Genomic DNA, 15,248 nt, shown 5'->3' on the forward strand with positions numbered 1-15,248 from the left:
GTTAAAACTGGAGGAGGGGGAGTAATTGAGGTCAAATCCATTTTTCTTTGCAATGCTGTCAGCAGGTTTTCCCTTGAAAGTAGTAGATTTGGTACTCCTTGCCTTTACTATATATTAGGTACTCCTTTTCTTTAAGGTGGTCAAACTGCCCTGGCTAAGGTTCTTTTTCTAATCCACTGAGGAGTGAAGACACCTTCACTCAGTAGAGGAAAAGCAGTGTGCTCTGTGGATAATTTGAAGTGATGCCGCACAACTCTGTGAGTACACTGGCACTCGTTAGTACACAATGCGCTCGCTGACAATCTGATCCAACAGTATTCGCTTTCCCTCGCACCCCATGTGAAGCTCGTACTTTTACAGTAGTGAACAATGCTGGTAACAAAGCTTGTTGCGCTTCTTGTGCGTCATGTGAAGCATGTACTTTTGCAGTTGTGGTGCTTTTCGCCATTACTGCGCTCCATTCGAACACCACACAAATCTATAATTAAGCTGTGCACAAAGCTGAGGTAATGCTTCACATGCTCCATGTATAGCGGATACTTTTAAAGTTACGATGCTTTCAGCGCTTGTTAGAAATTGAGGCTCTAGTTGGCAGAGTTATGCACCCCGTCCAAGACGGGACCACAAAACTAGTCAGGGTAAGTGACAACACAACCTAAGTTATCCTGTGCTCACCCTCCAGTAGCTTGGCACATATCAGGCAGGCTTAACTTAGAAAGCAATGTGTAAAGAAGTTGGGCAATAACTCATACACTAAAACAGTGAAAACACCACAAAAAGTACTCCATATCAGTTTCGGAAATAGATAATATTTATCTTAATAAATAAGACCAAAATGACAAAAATCCACTACGCACAAGTCAGGATATCACTTTTTAATGGTTAAGATGAGTCTCAATCCTTAAGAATCAGTGGTGTATCCTTTTAACACACAGTACCAGGGATGCATCAAAAATAACAATGTGGGAAGCACAGAGGAGGAGATGCGTCGGAAAGTAAAGCAATGCGTAGGTTTTTCCAGTGTGGCAAAGGCAATGTGTTGTTTCTTTACATGTGGCAAGGTGATGCGTCGGTTTCTGGGAGCACAGCCTTGGTTCTTCACTGCGATAAAGGGATATTTTGATGCCCAAAGACGATGCATGGAAAATTCAGAGCACGTTGTGAAGAGGTAACAGGTGGTGTTTCGATCTGGAAGGCAATGCAGCGATTCTTCAGCCACAAGACAGGCGCTGCATCAGTCTGGCAGGTGCTGCATTAAATTTTGCAGGTGTTGCATCGATTTTCCAGTGCACTGGATTTTCTTCTCTTTAATGAAGTCTTTGATAGCCCAGAGACTTCAAAACAGGAGGCAAGCCCAATCCAAGCCCTTGGAGTGCACGTGTGGTGGAAGGCAGAGTCCTTCCAGCAGAGTCAGGGGCCAGAAGGCAGCAAGGCAGCAAGGCAGCAAGGCAACAAGCAGGCCAGCAGTCCTTCCAGCAAAGAAATCCTTATAAGTCCTTTGGTCAGCCAGGCAGTCCCTCTGACACAGTCTAGGTGTAGGTCCAGAAGTCTCTGATCTGGTAGAATCACAGACCCAGTATATATATATTTTAAGTAGAGGTTATTCCTCTAAAATTCTGATGGACGCTCAGCACAGGGTTAGAGGTAAAAGTAGAGATGAACTACTCTTTAATAATACAGTAACCAGTAGTGAGCTCAAACAATCACCACCTAGAATATTCTTTCAATATAATCAACAACATGATTCATTAAGAGCTATACTTCAAAACAATTGGCACATCTTACAGAATGATCCCATCATCAGAGATAACATAGGTGTACATCCATCTATAACTTTCCGTAAAGCACGTTCTCTGGGAGACTATCTGACCAGAAGTTATTTCTCGATGAAAGTCAACACATCCTGGCTGAGCCAAAAAAGTTTGGGGTTTTGGAAATGTGGCCATTGCAAGGCCTGCAAGTACGCCCATAATATGCAAAAGTATCAAACTTTTGATGGTCGCCAATGTGAGATTAAAGATCGAATCACATGCAACACGGAATTTGTGATCTATGTTATTGAATGTGGATGTCATAAGAAATATATTGGGAGTACCATTCACAAGTTAAAAATCAGATTCCTACAACATTTCAGAGCCATTAAAAATCAGGATAGGACCTATCCCTTGGCTAAACACTTTTGGGACGTACATAAAGGAGATTATAGCACACTATCTTTTTACGGTATTAAGTCCATCAAAAACAACCCCAGAATAGGTAACAAAACGTTAGAACTCAGACAAATGGAATCCAAGATGATTTTATTATTAGGCTCTGAATCTCCATGGGGGCACAATCTTGATGCTGAGCTTTATGTCCATCTTAGATGACTTTTTAATTCTTAAACTGCACTGAGCTTGCATATGGAAAAAGACGTTATATAGTTTTGTCAATCTTGCACACAGAATGGTGATTCTAATATCACTTTATAACCATAATGATGTCTATGGAGAGAGATGAGAAAACTACCATGATTAGAAATTCCAGAGGGGTAACAACTCTATACATTCACCTCCACCTCTGATTGTAGACTTAGGAGTTACATTTAAAAAATTGGTCACCATTTATGATCATGTGGGTCCTTAGCTGCTAGTGGTTGTATGACCACATCTTCTTTATAATTTGAGATATGCAGATAATTGAAGCTATATATATATTTATAGGATATAGGATTGAGAAGATAGTAACAAATTTAGTTCTTTTTAGTATTGTTTTTAACACGTAGTTGCACTTTAGTTGCATGTTTTGCACATATTTTATTGCATCACTTATCACCTTGCACTTTAAGCCTAGGCCTTGTCTAATCATAGATTAACAACATGCATCTATAGAGTTAACTAGTATATAGATAAAAACGAAGAAGAATCACTTCAAAAGATATGGATATTAGAGCAATATCTAAGTATTATGATACAATTCAAGATGTTTTTGAAGTATGGCACTAACTGGCCATGTATACACCATATACAAAAAGATAAATTGGATATCAACTGCTGATTTAGTAATTTAAAATGAGGTCGTAGATGATAATTGATTAAATTTCTCTTAGATATGTAAACCCACTATTAATATGATGTCACTTTGTTGATATAGATTAGATTGCAATATAAAGACAATATAAGTGATTGTCGTTATGAATGGAAAAATAAATACTAAGTAATTGATGTATGCCAATTAGGATCTGTATTAGTAACTAATTTGTCGCTTTGCAATCATTTAATAATAATAATCCTTTTAAAATATTTTCTTATTCAATAAGTCTTTCTTTCAAAGAAAAGATTTATTACAACAATGGCTTATAATAGATTGTCTTATTTAACTTTATACAATCTATATATTTTTAGGATTGTTTTATGTGTAACAATAAATTACTCACAGTAGTTTTTCAATAGTTTGTAATATAGATGAAATGGATGAATTGATGACTAATTATAGATTATTGTATATTTATTTACTCGACAAGATAACTTATGATCGATATCAGATCTAATTACAATTATATTGTTGATTGGGGGTTTTTCAAAATCACATCTAGAAGATATCCATATCTCATTAATGTAAATCATTTTAAATATTTTAATGATTTTAGGTGATCTGTTTATTCATTATGGGAATCTGTTATAACTCCAGATTGAAGCATGTTTTAAGATGGCCGCTGCTTTAGCTTATATTGTAATAGTATGGAAATAAATGAAGGACTGTCAATGTGTATTTAAATAATGCTGGTCTTGTTACCAGAATTGTCCAGTAGAAGGCGTTCTGCCGAAATGCGTCGACATTGTATTTCAGGACTCTGTGTCACCTGCATAAAGAAATAAAATTTTGAACTGAATTCGAGATTGCCGGATACGTTTTTGCTTTGATATCGCGACTATATTTACGGGATTGGTGCAGCCGTCAGTTGATCCATTGTTCATCTGTTGAAGATATATATATATCCAAAAGTGTCTTTGAAGTGGGGGACACTTCAAAGAGTGGTTTTCAAGTGCACAGGTTCCCCTTTCAACCCAGCCGTTTCTGCCAGGAGCCCTTTGGGGGGGTTATCGGTTCTTAGTGTGAGGAAAGGTCACTTTTGAAGTTTAAGTGAGAGCCTCTCCATCTTCCCTGCCCAGGCAGACCCACCAGTATGCAGATAAATGCAAATGCAACTGAGTGTCCTGTGTTTATATGCACAAGGGGAGCTGTCAACCAGCACAGAACAGATGTGGATTGGAGGTTCCAATAGGCTGTAAGGCACACAGAGCAGTAAGGGATGTAAGGCACAGAGAGCAGCAAGTGCAGAGAAATGCCTACTTTCTAAAAGTGGCATTTCTAAAATAGTAATGTAGAATCCAACTTCACCAGTAAGAAGGATCTCTTACTACCATTCCAACCATACCAAACATGACAAGGCTATCCCTCTCAGATTAGAAATTACCACTTAAAAGTATATAAGGGAATTTCTAATGCTGGCCTATGAGAAGGCTAGGCGTTACACTAGTGAAAAACGACAATGGGACATTCAAGTACATGCCCTGCCTTTTACTAACATAGTACCCTGCCCTATGGGTAACCCAGTGCCTTCCCTAGGGGTGACTTACATGTAAGAAAAGCGGAATTGAAGGCTTGGCAGATAGTTTTTAAATGCCAAGTCAAGGTGGCAGTGAAACTGCACACACAGGCCTTGCAACAGCAGACCTGAGACGTGGTTAAGGGGCTACTTATGATGGTAGCACAATCAGTGCTGCAGGCCCACTAGTAGCATTTAATGTACAGACCCTGAGCACATCTAGTGCATTTTACTAGGGATGCAAAGGTAAATTAAATATACCAATTGGGTATGAGCCAATGTTACCAAGTTTAGAGGAGAGAGCACAAGCACTTTAGCACTGGTCAGCAGTGGTAAAGTGTGCAGAGTCCTAAACCAGCAAAAATGTGATCAGAAAAATGGAGAAAGGCAAGTAAAAAGTCAGGGGAAGACCACCCTAAGGCTGTCAGGTCTAACAGTGCTGTACTCCATTCAAGCACCACACAAATATTAACTTATGATGTGCACTAGGCAGCGAGCAACGCTGGTGGCAAAACAGCAGCATCAAGCTGCCCCTGGATGTTTCTTTGCTGCGCCGAGCATCTGTGTCTCACTCTGCTTCAGGCTTCTTAACGCTTCTATCATCCACACTCGTACCACAACGCCTTACAATACTTCCACAAAGTGTTTTAAAAAAACAAAGTTGCGACTTGACTTTCAAGCCAACTGTTGATGTTTCACACCACTGCACTAGATGAGTACAATACCTCTTCAAAGCATTTAAAACACAAAGTTGTGACTTGACTTTTCGTTAGCTCAGCTGTGCACGATGTAGTGTCCTGCTGGCAAGTTCTAGTGTTTAACCAGCCACTCGGCTGAGGGCTGGCCTTACATTCACACCCCACACCCACCCAACACAGGCGTCACCAGTCAGGTGACCCTCCCAATAAAAAGAGCCGGGCGCACGTGCCCGTGGCTAGTTCTTACGACCATGCTACTGTGTCTGTGTCAGTTATTTCAGTAGCATGAGGGCCTCGATCCCCAAACAACTACACACACGTCAGTTAACACCCCATGCATGGAGAAGTACAGGCTCCCTGGCTGGCCTCCTCGTCGCCAAATTTATGTTGTAATCAAGGGGTCCAGGTTCTTCAGGATAATAAGTACTTCCTTTGTCCAGGGAACAGTTCTCCATACCTGGTGTTTCCACTTCCAACCAACGGCATCTGCCTCTTGCTGGAACTTTAGAGCTCCCTGGCAACAGAATCTACAACCAGCTAACATTCTAAACAGACTGGCATGTACGTGTTATTGCTGAAAGATATACAGCACATGGTTTACAAAAAGCAAGATCACAACACAACTAAAAGCGATCCAAAAGCGAAAAAGCGTTGGCAAACCTAACTTTTTTGCACCTGAATTTTACATACAAGAAGACTGATGAACTTAACTAGTTTCTGTGTATTTGGAACCGCTAGCACACGTTGTTGCAGATAGCTAAAGCTTTTCTGACATGATACCTAAAGATCCGTGCCTCTAGCTCTGCAACCACTAATATTAGTAATAATTACCAAGTGACATTACGAGCCGCAGCAGAGCCGGCGTACAAGGCTTATGTGTCACTGCTAGACTAAACTATTAACGACAAAGGCACTTCCTGTCATGTGCCCAGGACAACCTCAGTACAGCCACTTGCGTAGTACCCTGCAGTACAGGGTGAGAAATACATAACAAGACGGTGTTAAAAGAACATGGTAGCAAACTTTCCGTTTCTGCACTTGTCCGATTCATTTCATACTTATTTGCACTGAATCATAGATTAACTATTAGAAATGGTGCACATCGAATTTACAGATCAAAGCCAATGTAGCACTGAGGCTATTGATGTTCGCAATTTTAAGTGGATGCCATTAGCAGCGATACACAGACCCCTTCGTACACTGCTAAAAATATCGTTGTTTTTCAGAAAGGAAACACCCACATTCTAGCTTGAAGTAATCATACCTTCCTTTGAAAGATCTCTGATTACTGTTGCGTTGCATAAATAGCCGTTACACAGGCTAAGAAAAACACAATTCTTCAGTACTTTCAGATCAAACAGCGAGCGCCCTTTCCCAGGCAGATCAATTTTACCTGCATCAGTTCTATCCACTTCACAGAAGAAGGATCGAATTCATTTTTATAGTGGCTGAAAGAGAAGAGTATTTTTTTATGCAGTTGCAAGCATTTATTCTGGCTGCACTATGAACAAGCATTTGCAATGCAATGGGTCTCGCATTTGCTTAAGTTAGAGCTATTAGCATTGTAAACTCCTAACCTGACTTTTCTGGCCACATAATCTGAAAATGAAAAGTAAAACAGTTTCACATAAGCGACCTGACGGCTGCCATGTGCGTGAAGGAGACACACAAAAGGAAGCAGAAGTTAGCTTGCAGTCAAACATCTTGTCAAACGTGCAATTATCCATGTAACAGGGTTGATGTCGTGCAAAGTGCTCGACTACTGCCCAGCCAGATCGCACTGCGTAGGAAAGAAAAAGTAGTCCAGAAGCCATTTGGAAAACACGGATCCTCGTATGTTTTCAGTAGTTTATCAGTGCTCTTGAGGAGGGCTAAACACCGGAAAAGGAATGACATATGCATGCCTTTCACTAACAAAATCAAGTCAATTTTAAAAGGTAAGCCAATGAACCAACCAAATTTATGGGTGTGACATGGGCATGGTTAAAAGCCCAGAGCAGAAAGATTACAACAGGGGCACGAGCGTTTGCGTGCTCGACCCTAAAAAGGGGATCTTGCAGCACATTGCAAAACGTGTGCCTCACTTAGATGTATTATGTGTTATGTGTTTTTCTGATTTATTGTGAACAGTTGTGATTGCAGGAATGGAGGCCTACAAGGGACAGAAGATCACCATCACTACGTTAACTTTATCAACATGCTAACATTGCGACCCATGCCCTTTAAACTAACAGCGGTCACTAATTGCCATATTGTGAAATTAACACTGGAAAAAAAGCATACAGCGGCTCAGGTTTGAGCATCACAGGGCAAATTTATCAGCACTTTGCACCAGTGCAAAGTTACCAGAAGTGTTGCAAAACGGGCACAAACTTGATTTGAGATTCACTTCCTAGAGCTAATTCTTTTTGCAAGAGTTTATGACATTTGACTTAAAATCAGCATATCACCAGGTGCCCCCGTATGAGGATTTATGGCATCTCCACAGCAAATCTATTTTTCCAACTGGAAAAGTTTTGCTTCATCTGTTTTCCAGTGGACATGGTTCATGCTATTTATGAGAGACTGGTTTTCCTCCGAGCATCAGATAGTGGTACTTTTATGAGCACTCTTACTTTTACTAATGGAAGCCCTCGCCCTTGCAAGTATCATTCAGCACCCATCTTACAAGGAAGAGATGTTTGTATTCTTTAGGTATGAGCGCAAGCCCCTAGGGCACTTTATAGCTGTACACACGCTTGTGAGGAAGGACATGAAGCTCTAATGGGGAGTTGTGAGGGGGTCCTTTTCTGTTATAAATGCAAATATCTGTGAAGTAAGAGAAAGAAGCATTGTTAGAGTGGACGCCGGTACATTGTTAGTTTGTTGACGTCGCGATCCAAAGGTTTGGGCTTAGGCTCTGTCTGTATGTTTGAGGGCCACAGAGATCACCAAAGAAGAGCAATGATGCCCTCAAACATGAAGCAGTGACTAAAGACTAGTACCCTGGAGCTTCTAGGTAAAGGACTACTGAAGGATCAGTGTAAGAGGGTCAAGGTTTGGACTGAGATGCCATCACACATTAGTTTTAAGATTTTTTTTAGCTCTCACTGTGGTGTGTGTCAATGCAGTCAAATATGAATGTGAATATACAGTTAGTGCGTTGAGTGAGAGTAAGTATGCATGTTGGTAGATGTGTGTGGGTCACACAGTATAAACAATGTGAATACAGGGTGAATTCTGTAGGAAGTGCAGTACTTCATTTGTAAAAAAAATAAATGCTGAGGCCCTTGTCAGAAGGCCACTACAGCTGGCACCACCCATTCCTCCTGTCAGTGCTACTAATGACAATTCTGAATTTTTATACATTTAAAATGACTACTACCAGCCACCCAAACTATTCTTATAGCTTTAGGTGGCAAGTATTTCTTATGTTTAATGTATGTAGCATTAATAAACAGCTCTTGTTGTGCCCATTACAAGATTAAATGAACAGCGCCATGTAGCTGGCTGTCATAAGTCCTGGTGTTGATGACTAAGTGCTGATGCTGAGCACCGGAAACCACTGGCTCAAATGAAGCACTAGGGAGGTGGTTGGGCTCATCAGTTGCAGCAGCAGACCTTTGTCTGTGGGAGCCATCCCCCAACGGGGCTCTCCAGGGGCAGACGAGCGTCGCCCCCCCACTCCGCCAGTAGCAGCAGCTGCAAACCATTAAAAATAAAACTATGATAAATGTTTATTAATGTTTTATTTTTAAAGGCATTGGGGGGATGACAACCATGGAGGGGAGTGCATAGAGCACTCCCCTCAGTTCGCATGTATGTTTGGCCAGCCGTCTCGGTCCTGCCAAACACATGCGCACAGGGTTCTCTCAAACTTGGCACTGTGTTGCCGGGTTGGCGAGAGCAGGCCCAGGTTCCCTCTCTGCCTTGGCGCCCCAGCAAATCATAACGCTGCTCTAAGCAGCATCATGATTGGCTGCAGGAAAGGCTGAGAGCTTGTGCCTGCTGAGCGGCAGAGAGTGGCTGTGCGGGAGTGCGCTGAAAGTACTTTTTAAAATATATATATATATGTTTTATTTTTGTTTTGTTTCCCCTGCCTCCGCCACTTTGCCCAGTCGTCATCCACGACTGGGGCTCTACTGAATTTTATAGCTCCTGTGGGGCTCCCACTGCCCACCATCCTGGCATATGCCAAAGATGATAGTAATGCTCCCCTTGGTTCTATGAAGAAAAATAAGATGGCATATATGCTTTAAAAATAACGCACAGGCTTTTCACCTTCTGGGTTTGTTGTTTTCATCTGTGTCAATTCACCTCTGAACCTGCTGAATGCCTGGGCTCAGGTTCCTCTTCTGGCAGGCGTGCTAGAACCAGACAAGTCCCAGATGTCTCCTTGATTATGAAAGCAGATCCTATCACATTTCAGGATGCCAAGAAATCATAGTTGTCTTGGCTATTTTTATACCTGATTTATTAATAGCACAGTGCAGTATTATTTATGCTTTATACAGGTGCCTTTCATACTTGGATTAAAAATAGGTACATGTCCTTAGCTTTATATCTCGAGCATGAAATATGCTACTGGATAGTTAATGTATGCAACATATTTGAAAAGGCACGCTGGATAATTATGCTTTTGAACTACAAAGAGCGCTTTCTTGTCAATGCTGTTTCTGATTGGAATACTGTTCCCAAGCTACACACAATATGTGCTCGGTCCTGCCACGGAATACTAATCACTTTCAATGCTGCTTTGTACACTCTAAATAACTGACTCTTGATGAAGAGTGTTCACACAATCTCAAGTTTACCGAGTCGAAGAGATTGCTACTGCTCTGGGCAGAGCGCTAAAGGTTTCTGGTCTGCGACAAGGAAACAAAACGTATGTGAAACGAGTTAGACCTATAAGCAGTTGTAAACTCCCAACCGGATTTTTCTTGCCACGTTAAAAGGAAAAGACAGCGCGATCGCGCTGCTACAGTTCACTCGTATTGAAATCTATTGGCAAAAGTGCAATTATGTACGTAACCGGCAAAAGTGCAGTTAACTGTGTAACAGGGTCGATAGTATGCAAAGCGCTCGACTTCTGCCAAGCGAGATCGCGCTGCGAAAATAGATAAAAAGTAGTCCACAAACCTGATGGGAAACAGTGAACCACGCATGTTTACAGTACTTGGTCGCTGCACTCGAGGAGGGCTAACCACCGGAAAAGTCATGATGTATGTGTGCCTTCAACTAATGAAATCAAGCAGATTCTAACAGGCAAGCCCACGAACCAATGAAAGACGCAGACGTGATGTGAACGGGGCTCCGAGCCCTTTTTAATTCCTAAAGCGTCTCACTAGCGAAACGCAAGAGCATGCGACGCAGACTCGACACTAAAAACGTCAGGCCTGATTACGAGTTGGTCGTCAATTTCCTACCCTTGCATAAACCCTTGTTTGCTCAGGGGTTAGAATGACCAGTTGAGTGTTATTTAAAAAGGATCCAATAATTATCGGATTCGTTAAATACCTCAACCTTGCTTTAATTTTGGCAGGTCAAAACTGCCAAAAGTTGACAAGGAAAAAGCATACAGTATTTACCATACCATGCATTAACCACCAAAGTCTGCATGGCATTCCCCAGAAACTTGTAACACCTATTACAGGTTAATGGAGAATAAAATGCAGATTTTGCTGTTTAGCGCAGCTAAATCTGGGTGCTACGGTAAATACCATATGTTTGACCTGCTGCAAAATAACAAAAGTTGAGTTATTTAACAAATTACCTAAATATCGAATGCGTTCAATACCTTCAAACTTGTAATTCTAGCCCATGCTTAAACAATAGTTAACAGATGGGTGTGAATATTATAAGCAATTCACAGTCAGGCCTATAGTCAGAGGAGGAAACTTGAAATTCAATGTGTTGCATTAATTCTGTTTCCATTTTACATAGATATAGATTGAAATGCAGGTAAGAAGTTACATAATAATTAAATCTTTCAATTCACAATTTCTATTGTAAACACCTTTGTCTACTCTGGGAGACAAGCACTCCTTGCCAACAAAGAAATGTTGTATCACTGAACAGTGCTCCTGATGAGTCATTGGGACTATGAACTATTACATAAATTAAAGTCTCCCAGAGACAGAGGAGCCATCGAGGATAATCGTAACTGGTGAAACCCTTGTGATATTGCATCTTTGCATCATCATTCAAAGTTCTGAACCTCAGACTGGGCGGTAATGCAGTAGGGCCATTTGTGTTTCCCTAGTCTGAGGTAATTATACTCGAAAGTTGTTTGTGTTTGTAGCTAGTACGTATTTCTTCTGATTTTACCAAGTAAAAATGTGTGGGCAAAAGCCTTTGAAAGTGATCAAATCCGACTCCACACGGAGGCGCTAAAGGTGATAAGTGATAAGTAGGATGAGTGCATGCGTCGTCTGCTATGACACACCTCTTTTCCTAATTTATCTTCCGTCCCTCTCTAAAGCTACCTTTGTATTCGTCCTTTCTTACCCTTATCTATCCATCACTCCCTTGGGGCCTTCTTCATGTAAATAAGTCTCCCTTATGCCTGTCCTCTTTCCCTTTCCGTGCCTCTTTGATATGGATCTTTCCAGCCTCACGTCCGTCTTTCTCATCCGCCCTTCTTCCCTCAAACGGTCGCTTCACTGCTGTGCTGTCACTGAAGGGAGACCAGCGGGTATCACTTCCGATTGATACTTTATTGCTCAGACCGCATATACATGTTCCGCGAATCGTCCCAGTACTGTCCCGAGCAGACACTATTGGAACAAGACTTCCTTTTCCCAAAGTTGTGTCACGTGTAGGACAGTTGTTTCTAGTAAAGGACATGCCAGCTGGCCACTGCCAGACATCCCTGCCGACTCAGCAGCCAGTCGGAGTCCATTTTATATACCACATTGTAACAGGCGTTTATTATGAACCGTGATTCAATGTAGTTTTTGACCTGCAGGCTACATTGTAACACGATCACTAAAATCTGAGGAGCGCATTACACAAAGTCTATTTTATAATTTCCTTTGGAAATGTCTAGATATCATTCGAACTCGAGTTTTGCTGGGGACGTCTATATCTCTTCAGTAGACCCCTGAACACAATCTGTTATATTAAAATGCAATCTGTTAGGTACATATATAGTAAAACTAAACTTTATTGTGGCATTTCTCCTTGTTGTCACTAGCTCTGAGGGCAGAGTTTGTAAAAATAATGCATATATATATAGAAAGACAGTAGGCGTACTGCCACTGGCTGCATCCCTCATAACACTGCCCCTATCTAGCAACACTCTACCAATGTGGGTGTCTTTGATTACATTATGTTCTTTTCCAGCACGACTTGCACCCATCCACTTCTATCTCTCCACTGTCTATCCGTTCATTGTCCCCTTCATGCCTCATTTCTTCCTCATATCTTCACCAATTCTCTGTTTCTCTGAAACCCTTTTTTCACTCTCTCTTCTTTCATTTCTTCTCTATCAGCCGTTTGTTTGTTTTGATTAACCCTACTGATGACTAAGGCCGGGCTGTGGAAGAAAATAGTCCCGAGCACAGAATAAACGTGGTCCCCTGCAAATCAGTGCAGTTTTAAACGTGGCAAGCTGTGTGGGAGATTTGCATGGTATGTGAGACTGAATACATTTGTCCTCGCTGCAGGCAATGTTTGTAATAAAATCAGGGACTTAGCTCCAGGGGGTATAATTGGGAAAGGACCTTTCAGTCAGGTATGGTAAATTGTTTGTTTGATTCACCTGGCATTTTTGAATACTCACTCAGACAGAAAAACACCCCTCCTCCACCACCCCCATAAGGAGGCACGCTGGTAAGACTGAAGAAAACAGTGGCATTAATTCAGCAATGCAAAATCTCAAATATTAACTGACCTATAAAAAATTCACAACAACAGAACACAATCCTCCTATGCCATCAAATATTACCCCACAACATACACACATTTTGCAAACAAAAATAAAATGCAAATAACAGTCAACATTTTTAATTTAATCCAAGAAGACATATATCACTGAAAGATTTATTTCAGGCAGTTATGACTTCAAGTACTGGGCCTACTGGCTAGATGGTCCTTTGGAATTCGACGCCACATAGTAAAATAATATTGCAAATGTTACAAACATGTAGAAAAGGTACTGAGCCATGCAAAATTTTCCTTTACAAAAGATGAAAAATCAATGAAACGCAAAATAAATAATAACTTGGCCCACACTTAAATTCCAGGCCACCCATCACTACAAATTTTTTAAATGAAAGTAAAGTACAAAGAAATACTGGTGCATGCCCAAGCAAATGAACAACACCCTTATTCAATAGTTTTTTAACTTACCTGTGTGATTTACAAAAACAAAGTCCTTAAATCCAAAGGTATATCCAAGAGGCAAAGTGAGTGATTCTATCCTCTCAAAATCCAAGTGAAAAGTGACCAGGAGATGGACAAAGCACTGGGAGGAGCCTGCTGGACAGGAGCAGGAAATTGGAGTCTCTGGGGCACTTCCTTCGTGTTGAAAAAAAAGTACAAAGGCTTTTCACACTAAAAAACAGCTTGTGGGGTCCATTGGAGAAACAAATCAACTCAAGAAACCTCTTTTTGGCTAGATTTAGATGTCTCATGAGTAGAAAATCTACTCCAGGTGATTTTGCGCACTGCGAGCTGAACTGTTTTGGGCGGCATTGCAGCCGAAAGCAGCGTGGGTAAACGCAAAGTCTTGCTCGCATGGCCGGACACAGCACGAGCGAATGCAAAGTCTTGTGCGTGCTCACGAGAGAGCACCAAAACGAAATCTTGTGTTCAGGAATGAACTTCGCTTCACGCCCGGTTTCAGAATTGAGGAACTCCGCGCTACACTGCGTAGCACGAAGTGCCCATACTTTGCAAACTCCACTGGCAGAGCAGAATTTCCATGCTCTGCCTAAATATAACTTGAACATATAGATTGGATGAAGAAACAGTGCAATTGACATGACGTAATACTATATTTTGGGTAATAATATAATTATTATGATATTGCATCTACCCACAATTGTAAAATGGAAATCATGCCACGTTTTCAGCTCATCACTAAATTTTAATAGGAGTGGTGGATAATTGATGGTTATAAATTAATATTTTCATTTTCCATATTTAAATTCACTCTTAGATAAATAGCTTGCTTGATTATCTGGCGGTCATGTGAGCTGATATACTTATTGACTAGATAGTTTGAGTTTTGATTTCATTCATTAACTATCCTCAATATAAACCAAAGTCTTTTGCCTCTCCTTCAATAATATCTATCGGTTTCCGGGGATCAATAGTCAAAATAGCTGTGTCATCAGCATGGCTAATATTTTAGTCATATAGCTATTAACAAAAAACAGAGGAATATCTGGGTTTGGCACTAGTCTCCTTAAAAATGAGTCCGGGTATAAGGCAAAAAGTATTGGAGAGGACAGGAAACCCTGTCTTATCCCTTGTATTACTTTAACAGAATCTGATGATTGGCCCATAATTTGGAGTTTAGCAATTGAGTCTTTAAAAAAAATCCTAAAAGATTAAATAAAAGATTGTTAGAATCCTAAAGGATCCATTATCTCCATAGTTACACATATGTTACAAGATCAAACGCCTTCTCTGTATCTAGCAGGATCGTTGCCAAGGGTTGTTTCTGCTGTTCCACTATCTCCATTAATGCTATTCCTCTGTTTATATTTTCAGTTGTATTCTTCCCTAGGATAGAGTCATGCTGCCAGGGCGTAACTAGCTTGCCAATTATCCTGCAAGGGTGTAAAGCCATTATTTTGAAGTAAACTTTGGAGTCACTGTTAATTAAAGAGATTGGCCTATATGAGCCTGATCTTGTTGGATATTTATCTTTTTTTACAAAGATAAAAATGTTAATTTCACTCGATGAAGGCAGGGCTAATTTTTCTTTTTGTTTTTCTCTCATCTAAAAAACTGTGGTTTTCCCTATTTTCGTC

At 40.8% G+C, this 15,248-nt stretch overlaps 1 protein-coding gene across 1 annotated transcript in view; it reads left to right on the forward strand.

Moving 5' to 3' along the window:
* LOC138293849 (extracellular calcium-sensing receptor-like) overlaps positions 1-15,248 on the forward strand; it is a 172,735-nt gene that overhangs the window by 16,501 nt on the left and 140,986 nt on the right. The window lies entirely within an intron of this gene.

The sequence above is a fragment of the Pleurodeles waltl genome, chromosome 4_2 (genome assembly GCF_031143425.1).
Source record: "Pleurodeles waltl isolate 20211129_DDA chromosome 4_2, aPleWal1.hap1.20221129, whole genome shotgun sequence".
NCBI classification, from domain to species: domain Eukaryota; kingdom Metazoa; phylum Chordata; class Amphibia; order Caudata; family Salamandridae; genus Pleurodeles; species Pleurodeles waltl.